Source organism: Sus scrofa, chromosome 5 (genome assembly GCF_000003025.6).
Source record: "Sus scrofa isolate TJ Tabasco breed Duroc chromosome 5, Sscrofa11.1, whole genome shotgun sequence".
In the NCBI taxonomy this organism is placed as follows: domain Eukaryota; kingdom Metazoa; phylum Chordata; class Mammalia; order Artiodactyla; family Suidae; genus Sus; species Sus scrofa.
In genome coordinates, this window is record NC_010447.5 from 64,204,137 (window position 1) to 64,215,302 (window position 11,166).

Below are 11,166 nucleotides of genomic sequence, written 5' to 3' on the forward strand. Positions count from 1 at the left end.
CTTTTGAGAAAGTTATCTGGAGCAGGGGCGGCAGCTGGACATTGGCTGGGGTCCACCCGCTCCTTATACCTAGGCATGTCACCCCGTACCTTGAGGTCAGGGCAGGTCCTGGGGAGAGGCAGCACCAGGGACCTGCACGGACTCCTCTGGGTCAGGTGTGATGGTCACCTCAACTCCTGCTTCCTCTTTCAGCTGAAGTCCCCATCCTCCCTCTCTGCTTCTGAGTATCCCCATAACATATGCCCTGCCACAGGGCCCAGATTTGGGACATGGAGCGTTCTTGAATTTTCCTCCAAGTGAGCTATAAGCAGAAGGCTGTTAGGTGTGGCAGAACTTTCACTGAAGCTTTAAATCTCATAAGGGTACAAGTTAAAAGCACACATTGGATATTCTGGTTCTTGATGGTCTTTCCCATGAAGCAGTAGGAACACCGAGCATCCTGGCTTACCTCCCTCCTTCTGCTACAGACCACCTTCCAGAAGCCTGTCAGGCGTCATGTCTCCCCTCTTCAGCCCCTAATCCCCAGATCAGTCTTGGTCCTTTATAAATCCATAACCAAGTCTTATACGGAACTAAACTCTCTCCAAGATCTTTCCTTCGAAGGAGACATCAGAAATCATGTTCCCCAGCCTTATTAACCAAACCCTTAGTTTTTCTAGCCTTCTTTGGCTACCACTCCCTTTCTTCTTCCTCCAACCCCGTCAGCCCCTCAACACTTTCAATCCTGCTTCCCAGCCTCACTCTGAGAGACCAGCTGGGCAGGACAGTGGGGTGAGGTGCTTAATGAGGGTTTGGGTGCTCACATCCCGGATCTGTAATTTGCACTCCTGGGACTCCTCAGTCTGGGTGACACTGGGGACTGACCAACTCTGGGCATTTCGTCCATCCTCTGATCACTTTGAAGTATCTCAGCCCCGGCTCCTAGGGCCTCCCAGCACATGGGGCACCCACCACATAGGAGCTGGTCTAGCCTCAGCTCTGTGCCCTGGCTGTTCCATTGAAGTTTCAGGGGACCCAAGGCCACAATGATGGTGTAAGCTCCACTCTGCATTCATTTAACAGCTGTTTGTTGCGTGTCCATTCTGCTTCAGGTACCAGTTAAGTAACGAAGACTAAACAAACAACGAAGAAAAAATTAACAGCTAGTTTCTGCTCATGTGGAGCTGACACAACAGTGAGAGGCAGACACTGATCAGATAATTTCGAAGGCAATGTAAAGTTCTTGGGAATGGCCATCATTGCAGCACCATGAAGGCGAGGTTCAGGGTGCAGGGGTGGGAGGGCTGGGGGGGTGCTTCAGCCCGGAAGAAAAGTTTAGCTGAGGTTTGTGGGCTCTCAGCAACCCGCCTTCTTGAGAATTGTTTCTTCCTTCAGTTTGGGTTTCCAGACCCCACCTTATTCTTTCTCTGACCACTTCTCTTCTTTGATCAGCGGTAGTTTTTCTTTTCTTAAATACAGAGTATATAAATTAGGGGCAATCTGTCCCTCAAAGGCTTGGTAGAATTGCGTGTATGCATGTCTTTTTGAGTGTAGGTTTTTCACTATTGATTTAATTCAGATTTTCAATTTCTTATGGAGTCAGCTGTGGTAGGTTATCTTTTTCTGGGAGATTGTCTACTTAATCTGTTTCAGATTTATGAGCAGAAATGTTTAAAATCACCACTAAATCTATAGTTATTTCCCCCCTTTTCTCCCAAAATTATTTGTTTAAAGTTTCTTATTTTTTCTTGATACACTTTGCCAGAAATAAGTCTAATTTATTAATTGCTTAGAAGAACTACTTTTTGATTTCACCATGTTTTCTTATTATTTCTTTGTTTTCTGTTTCATTTTACACTCTGATCTAATTTTTAAACCATTTCCTTCCTTTTTACACTCTTTGGATTCATTCTGCCATTCTTTTTCTAAGTTCTTGCTTGCTTCATTAATTTAAAATTTTCTTCTTTTCTAATATATGCATTTGAAGGCTATAAACTTCCCTCTAAGAACTGCTTTAGCTACATCTCATAAGTTTGGCTACATTGTGTTTTCATTACTGTCAGTTTATTTTTTCCCATTATTATTTATTTTTGACTTCTGTATTATTTATAAGTATATATTTACATTTCCAGATACATGAAGTTTTAAAATGTTATTAAATTAAATTTTATTTTAATGTGGTCAGAGATGTCATCTGTATGTGTAATATGGAAGTCAGAATGCTGGTGCCCCCATGATGTCTCCAACTCTAGAACTGACTATGTTACGTTACATGGCAACAGGTTATTTGAGCTGCATATGGAATCAAGGTTGCTGATCAGTTGACTTGGAGGTGGGGAGGTTATTCTGCATTATCCAGGTGGACCCCATGTAATAGTTATAGGAAGAGGAGGGATAAGAGAAAAAGCCAGAGAGTTGTCAGCAAGAGATGGGTACAGCCTAATGCCACTGACCTTGAAGACTAAAGAAAAAGACTCTGAATTACAAAATGTGGGAAGCCTCTAGAACTAGAAAGAGCAAGGAAGCTGATTCTTCCCTAGAGCCTCCAGGAAGAAAAACACCCTGCCAAAACACTTTGACACTTTGATTTTAGCCTAGTGAGAGCCACTTCAGGCTTCTGACCTACAGAACTCTGACAATAAATTAGGGTTCTTTTCAGCTACTAAATTTGTGGTCATCTGTTACAGCAACACAGAAAACAAAAACACATAGCTCCTCTGGCATTTGTTTGAGGTTTACTATACGGCTGTAAATGTTCAATATGTACTTGAAAAAAGAAGTGTATTTCTTTCCTTTTTTTTTTAATAGGGCCACACCTGCATCATATGGAAGTTCCCAGGGCAGGGGTTGAATTGGTGCTGCAGCTGCCAGCCACAGCCACAGCAACACCACAGACACAGCAACGTGGGATCCAGATCACATCATCGACCTACACCACAGCTCACAGCAATGCCGGATCCTTAACCCACTGAGCAAGGCCAGGTATAGAACCCGCATCCTCATGGATATTAATTGGGTTCTTAACCCACTGAGCTATGATGGGAGCTCCAATAAGTATATTTTTAATTCACTAGTCTATAAATTTTTTTGATTTTGTATTTCATCAGTGTAATGATTTTGAGAATATATCCTCAAATAGATAAAATATTTAAATATAAATATAGTCATAGATTATGTACTCAAATATAAATTCTATGAGTTTACATAGACATTAAAAAGGATGAGATAAAATTACATAGTCACATATAAAAATATAAAGGATGACAAAACATTGGAGAGAACAATATTTAAAGATAATATTACTGGAGTTCTCATTGTGGTTCAGTGGTAATGAACGTGACTAGCATCCATGAGGATGTGGGTTTGACCCCTGGCCTTGCTCAGTGGGTTAAGGATCCGGTGTTGCCATGAACTGTGGTGTAGGTCACAGATGCGGCTCGGATCTCACGTTGCTGTGGCTCTGGCTGAGGCTGCTAGTGGCAGCTCCAATTCAACTGCTAGCCTGGGAACTTCCATATGTGGCAGAGGTGGCCCTAAAAGGAAAAAAAAAAAAAAAAAAAGGTAATACAACTTTCACTTATTTGCATTGTAAAAGATCTCTTTGCTCTCACTTAAACATAAAAAAATCTTACACAATATAGGAATAGTAAGAACAGTGTAACTTTTTTTTTTCTTTTTATGCCTGCACCTGTGGCACATGGCAATTCCTGGGCTAGGGGTCGAATTGGAGCTGCAGCTGCCAGCCTATGCCACACCCACGGCAACACCAGATCCTTAATCCACCAAGTGCGGCCAGGGATCGAACCCGCATTCTCACAGAGACAAATGTCAGGTCCTTAACACACTGAGCCACAACAGGAACTCTAAGAACAATGTGATTTAATGTGTTTCATTATTTTTAAAAAATCTCGCTTCAATACTTGATGTATAGTAACTAGGAGTTTGGGTCTTATGTTCAAATATTTGGTTTTAATGACTGACATGGCCGAAAGGGGCTCTTTTTTTCAGGTGCGTTTTCTGATTTTTGAATCTCTAGTCTATCAAGTTCTTTTCTGCTGGAATATGCAGGGGGCTCACATAGAGGACACATCTTTTAAAGTAGTTTTGCAGTTAATTTTATCAGACCCTCAGAGATATTATTGGTCTGAGACCAATTTCTATGTTACTTTCTTGGGACAAAGGAGGTTTTTCAACCATGCGGATAACATAATTTTTTTTTTTTTTGGATAGGCAAGAAACAGATTTACTAAGATAGGACGCTTGTGAGAGATACAAGCAGACAGGCATGGAAGCTCTGATAATATAAATTTGAACCCTAAATCTGGGTGAGCACAGGGTTAGAGTTACAGCTTCTCTTCATTCCTTCCTCCCTTTCTTTCTCTTTCTTCCTTCCTTCCTTTCTTTCTCTTTCCTTCCTCCCTCCCTCCCTTCCTTCCTTCTTTTTTTTGCTTTTTAGGGCTATACTTGCTGCACATGGAGATTCCCAGGCTAGTGGCTGAACTGGAGTTGTAGCTGCCGGCTGACACCACAGCCAGATCCGAGCCGCGCCTGAGACCTACACCACAGCTCACAGCAACACCGGATCCTTAAGCCGCTGAGCGAGGGCAGGGATGGAACCCGAATCCTCATGGATCCTAGTTGGGTTCATTAACTGCTGAGCCACAATGGGAACTCCTGTAGTTGTACACTTTCAAGACCATTTTTTTCTCCAGCGAGAAGGCAGACAGAGACAGACCAGCTTCTTTGCTGAGGCTCCCTTAAAGATGTCTAGCTTTATGTGGGAAGGTATGTTTTCCTATTTCCGGTCTGGTGGGCCCCAAGGTCTTCTCTTCTGGATCCACATGGGCGTTAAAATCTCAGCCCCTTGGAGGACCAGAGCCTCCCTTTGGCAGCTCATGCACACCCCCCAGCAACTTCCACTGCTGCCTGCTTCTTTGGCACCTGGCATTTCCCTTCCTTTGTTGAGGGCTTAACTCTTCATGTAAAAGAATGTTATGTAGCTTTTCAAAGTCTCAGCTGCAAGAGCTGGAAGTCCCCTCTTCACGGGTGTTCTGTGGCCCTCTCCCCTCAGCACTCTTTCTGTCCCTGGGCTTGTGATTGTATGTGATATATGGTTGAAAGATTTAATTTTGGTTTAAGATAAAATTGATTTCTTAAGTCCGATACTGTGTCAACTGACGTGTAAGGTTTGAGTGTTGACTACTGAGGTTTTCTGACTGCCAGTTATGAAGTCAGCAAAGGGCAAAACCGGTAAAGGGAAATTCTCAAAGATACCAGGGCAAGGGGTGAGACAAGTGTCCCAGACCCCATACCCACTTAGACAGGAGGATCGGGGCAGGTGAAGGGAGTATGGCTTTCAGAAGCATGCAGATTGGTGGTTCAAAAGCATCTCTATCAGTTACCATCTGGAGCATCTAAGGCAAGTCCCAGAATCTCTCTGAATGGTGTCTGCAGCTACTTTGGGATGTCACGTTGGGAGCACTGAGTGTAACAACACAGACGAAATGCCTTGGCCCATTTGGACACTCAATAAATGTTCCTTCCTTCCCTTCCTTTCTTGGTGTTTGAGGCTGTAAGTCCCAAGACATGGGCTTGAAGGAACAGCCAATTAACCTGGGAACTGAACCAAAGGAGCACAAAAGAGACAAAGACTCACTCAATGGGCAAAGCCTGCGTGCATCATATCTGCCCCACATGTTATAGTCGGAGGGCTCTGGTTCTGCAGAAAAATGGTGTGGTGCAGGTGTGGGGGCTGCTTCCGCTCACTGGGGCTCCTGCACCTGCTGTTTCCTGATTCCTCTTGCCCACCCAGATGAGTGAAGACTGTACACACACCAGTCTAGGGATCCTCCCTGCGTGGAGGCAACTGCCATTTCCCCAGCCTTCCACCGAGTCTGAAGTGCTGGGAGTTGTGTGAGTAACTTGCCTCGGTTTCCCCTCCTGGCCTGTGCGGTGTCACCCGAGCCTTACCTCTCAGGGCCAGTCCACTTCCCTTTGGTGTGCTGCAGTCAGCCTGGATTTTGTGAGCTCTGTTATACACGGGCAGCTTGACATTGGCCGTAGTGGGAGTATTTACAATCGAATAAAGCAGAAAGTGTTACAAATCAAGGGTTCCCCACCCCAGAGAGGCCCTGTTAGACATTTACCACAGCGTAGCTTCTATTGGCTGGTGAGGGCTGGGCTCAGTCTTTGTCTTTAGTCCTCTTTTGGATCCTGGGGAGGCAGAGTTCTATCCTATCTGGGCCTCTAGCCCTCTCCTTCTGACCTCTAGATAGAATACTCATGGTTAGCCCCTGTTTCCCTACTCTGACCTGCTTAGGACTCCAAACTAGCAGAGCTGGAAAGGACATTTCTTTCCTTTCTTTTCCTTTTTTGGCCACATCAGAGGCATGAGGAAGTTCCTGGGCCAGGGATCGAACCTGAGCCACAGCAGTGACAACACTGAATCCTTAACCACTAGGCCGCTGGGAAACTCCCAGTGGAAGGAAGGTTTCTGATCCTGTGGGTCCAACCCCTCATTTTACAGAACCAGGGGCCAAGGAGGCAGGATGATTCATTCTTTGTGGCAGAGCTGGGAGAGCTCCCAGGTCTCCTGAGCCCCAGCCCACTGCTCACCGTAGCATTTACAGAGCTGGCGGAGTACCCGGTGCCCTCAGTCTGTAGACATGCCTCAGCTGTTCTTCCTGGGCCTTTCTGCTTCCCATCTCACACAGACTGTGCCCTGCCCTTTCGCTCTATGAAAACGTCCCAATTTCTTTCTTTACTTTTCTTTTCTTTCTCTCTGCTTTTTAGGACTGCACCTGCCACACAGAGACGTTCCGGGCTAGGGGTCGAATCAGAGTTGCAGCTGCCAGCCTACACCATAGCCACAGCAATGTGGGATCCGAGCCGCATCTGTGACCCACACTGCAGCTCATGACCATGTGGGATCGCTGACTCATTAATCGAGGCCAGAGATTGAACCCACATCTTCATAGATACTACTCAGGTTCATTTCCCCTGCGCCACAGTGGGAACTCCCTACTTTTCTTTTTCTAAGTGGAAATTTAATATATTCATAGCGTCTCTTATAGAAAATCAAACCAGTAAAATACATCAATTCCACCAGAAATTATATGCACTAAGGATTCCTGCACATGTGCCCCAGGAGATACATGCAAGAATGCTCAAGCACTACTATTTGGACTAGCAAAAGCAAAGCAAAAGAAAGAAAGAAAGAAAAAAAAAAAAAAACAACCCATAGGTCCTTTAATGGTAGAATGAATAATAAATGATGGTAGATTCCACTAACAGAATGTTCACTCAACGGGACACTTTAGAGGAATAAAAATGAGTGACCTCCATGCAACCACATATAATAATATGGATAAGTCTTAAAAACATGATATGGCACCCAGAACGTAAATGTATTACTTAACACCAGAGAATGGCATGCTTAAAAATGGTTAACATTGGAGTTCCCGTCGTGGCGCAGTGGTTAACGAATCCGACTAGGAACCATGAGGTTGTGGGTTTGGTCCCTGCCCTTGCTCAGTGGGTTAACAATCTGGCGATGCTGTGATCCGGCGATGCTGTGAGCTGTGGTGTAGGTTGCAGACGCGGCTCGGATCCCGCGTTGCTGTGGCTCTGGCGTAGGCCGGTGGCTACAGCTCCGATTCAACCCCTAGCCTGGGAACCTCCACATGCCGCAGAAGCGGCCCAAAGAAATAGCAAAAAGACAAAAAAAAAAAAGGTTAACATGATCGATTTTATGTTATGTATATTTTACTGCAAAAATCCAAGCAAATAAACAAATAGAACCACAATATTGAGCGACATTGGGTGAGGGAAGCAAGCCACACAAAGGGACTGAGTGAGATTGCATGTATAATACATGTAGTACAAAACCAGGCAAAATTAAGCAATTTTTTGTTCAAGGATACACACACATAGGTGGCAGAACCAGAAAGGAAAGCCAGGGAGTGAGAGACAACCCAGAGCTGGTTCCCTTGCTGGGGAAAGAAGGGGAAGATCAGGAGGCTTCTAAACTTCTGCTAATGTTCTGATCTCAGTGTGTGTTTTCATACTGTTATTTCCATATGGCATTTTGTATATTTGGTATAGCTTACACTGCAAATTTTAAAACTATAAATAATATAGATATATTTATTTAAAACTATAACATAGATAATATAGATATATTTATACACATATGAAAACAAAATCTATGATAAAAATCAGCTGTAAAACCACTTCGAAGGGACATATCCTCAATCTGGACTCATGATTTGAAATCAGAAAATGCACCTGGGAGTTCCCACTGTGGCACAACAGGATCGATGGTGTCTCTGGAGGGCTGGGGTGTCTCTGGATGGTGTCTCAGGAGCCCCCGCCCTGGCACAGTGGGTTAAAGATCTGGTGTTGATGCAGCTGTGGCATAGATAGCAACTGTGGCTCGGCTCTGGATCTGATTCCTGGCCTGGGGATTCCATATGCCTCGGGGCAGCCAAAAAAAGAAAAAAAGAAGAAAAGAAAATGCACCTGAAACAGTTTGACCTAGAGCACCTTTTTTCATCCAGGTCAGGCATGAATAGCAAATACTGGAACTTAGATCCAGAGCCCTAGTCACTGTGTATAAAATATTTTAAACATAAAAAATCTTCAAATTTAAAGATTTAAAAAAAACAATGAAACACATTAAATCACATTGTTCTTAGTAAATACATTATTACTAAATGTTGTTAACATTGTATAAGATTTTGTTACATATTTTAGTGAGAGCAAAAAAACTTCTACATTGTAAATGAAAATATCTTTAAATACTGTTTTCCCTATCTTTGTCATTCCTTTTTATTTAGAAAATTAGAAGTGAAAATGGTAAATACTGAACAATTATAGATAAGATTCAAATTCCCTTTGATCAGTCTGCCTACAGCCCTGGTCCTGGTCCTTTCTCTGCCACCTCAGAAGTTATCACTGTTTCAGATTAGCGAGTATTTTTAAAAAATGTATCTTTAAAAAGTTCTTTTAAAGTATAGTTGATTTACAATGTTCCTTCAATTTCTGCTGTACAGCAAAGTGACCCAGTCGTATGTGTATGTGTATATATATATTCTCATATTATCTTCCATCATGTTCTATCACAAGTGATTGGATACAGTTCCCTGTGCTATGCAGCAGGACCTCATTGCTTATCCATTCTAAAAGTAATAATTTGCATATACTAACCCCAAACTCCCAGTCCATCCTACTCCTTCCTCCTCCCCCTCGACAAACACAAGTCTGCTCTCCATGCCTGTAATCTGTTTGTTTTCTGTAGATAGGTTCATTTGTGCCATATTTTAGATTCCACATACAAGTGATATCATATGGTATTTGTCTTTATCTTTCTGATTTACTTCACTTGGCATGAGAGTCCCTAGTAGCATCCAGTGAGTATTCTTTTTTTTTTAGCTGCACCTGTGGCATATTGAAGTTCCTGGGGTAGGGGTTGAATCCGAGCTGCAGCTTCTGCCTATGCTACAGCTGTGGTAACACTAGATCCTTAACCTACTTTGCTACAGCGGCAACTCCTCGTGGGTATATCTTGCAGAACCTTTTCTAAACAAACAAATGTATATGTGTGTGTGTTATTATTTTAGGAATGTTCATAGCTAAAAATGAGGGAAGATCCCTTACCCTTGTTAGACTGTTGTTAATAAACAGGTCCTTTTTTTTTTTTTTTTTTTTTAATGGCCACACCCAACACATGTGGAAGTTCCCTGGGCCAGGGATTGAATTTGAGCCACAGCAATGCTGGATCCTTTAACTCACTTCGCTGGGCCAGGATTGAACTTGCACAGCTGCAGTGACCCAAGCAGCCGCCGTGGGATTCTTTTTTTTTTGCTTTTTTTTAGGGCCGCACTCTTGGCACATGGAGGTTCCCAGGCTAGGGGTCCAATTGGAGCTACAGCTGTGGGCCTATGCCACAGCCACAGCAACGCCAGATCCGAGCTACATCTGCAACCAACACCACAGCTCACAGCAATGCTGAATCCTTAACCCACTGAGCAAGGATAGGGATCAAACCCGCAACCTCATGGTTCTTAGTCGGATTTGTTTCCACTGCACCACAACGGGAACTCCTAATAGGTCCTTTTTATATAGCAGGGAATGAAAGTTCAGAATCCCTGGAGTCAGACATTTATCAGCAAAAAAGCCAGGTAGAATTTTCCAGCAAAGTTGTTTCACTTCCTACTTAAAATATTAAGCAAAGAGAGTTCCCTTACAGCTCAGTGGGTTAAGGATCCAGTGTTGTCAGTGCAGCTCTCGTCCCTGCTGTGGTGTGGGTTTGATCCATGGTCTGGGAACTTTCACATGTCTTGGATGTGGCAAAAAAAAAAAAAAGAAGAGAAAAAAAAAAAAAGAAGAGAAAAAAAAAAAAAAGAAGAGAAAAAAAAAAAAAAGAGACAAGAAAAAAAGAAAAAGAAATTAAGCAAAAACCAAATATTTTTCACTTGGATCTCAGCCCCTCTCCTACTAAGATCCCTGTGCTTTTATACCTGAGATGTCTGATGGCAAGGACATCTAATTTTCGCTTTCCCTTTCTTTTTCTTTTTTCTTTTTGTCTTTTTGCTATTTCTTTGGGCCACTCCCACGGCATATGGAGGTTCCCAGGATAGGGGTCGAATCGGAGCTGTAGCCACCGGCCTACACCAGAGCCCCAGCAACGCGGGATCCGAGCCGCGTCTGCAACCTACACCACAGCTCACGGCAACGCCGGATCGTTAACCCACTGAGCAAGGGCAGGGACCGAACCCGCAACCTCATGGTTCCTAGTCGGATTCGTTAACCACTGCGCCACGACGGGAACTCCAATGTGTTGGCATCTCCCCGTCGGGGAATTGAACCCCGGTCTCCCGCGTGACAGGCGGGGATACTTAACCACTATACTAACGAGGAGCTGCTTTCCCTTTCTTATTTGGGAATTGTAGATTACTCCTATCCTTGAAAGGAAATACACAGAAGCCTGCAATAATTCTCCTAACACAGAGCCAGAAATAAAGCCTATGGAACAAATCTCACATTGGTTCTCTTCACTTGTTAAAAAGTGATCTCTTGGAAATGAAATGGCCCAAGCCTGGAAGTTCCATGTTCTCCTTGTGTTGCTTTTTACTTTTATTTACTTTTTTTTAGGGCCGCACCTGTGGCATATGGAAGTTCTCAGGC

At 43.6% G+C, this 11,166-nt stretch overlaps 1 non-coding gene across 1 annotated transcript; it reads right to left on the reverse strand.

Annotated features, from left to right (window-relative positions):
* On the reverse strand, positions 10,827-10,899 carry TRNAD-GUC. Its single transcript has one exon. It is a non-coding gene; the product is annotated as a tRNA-Asp (tRNA).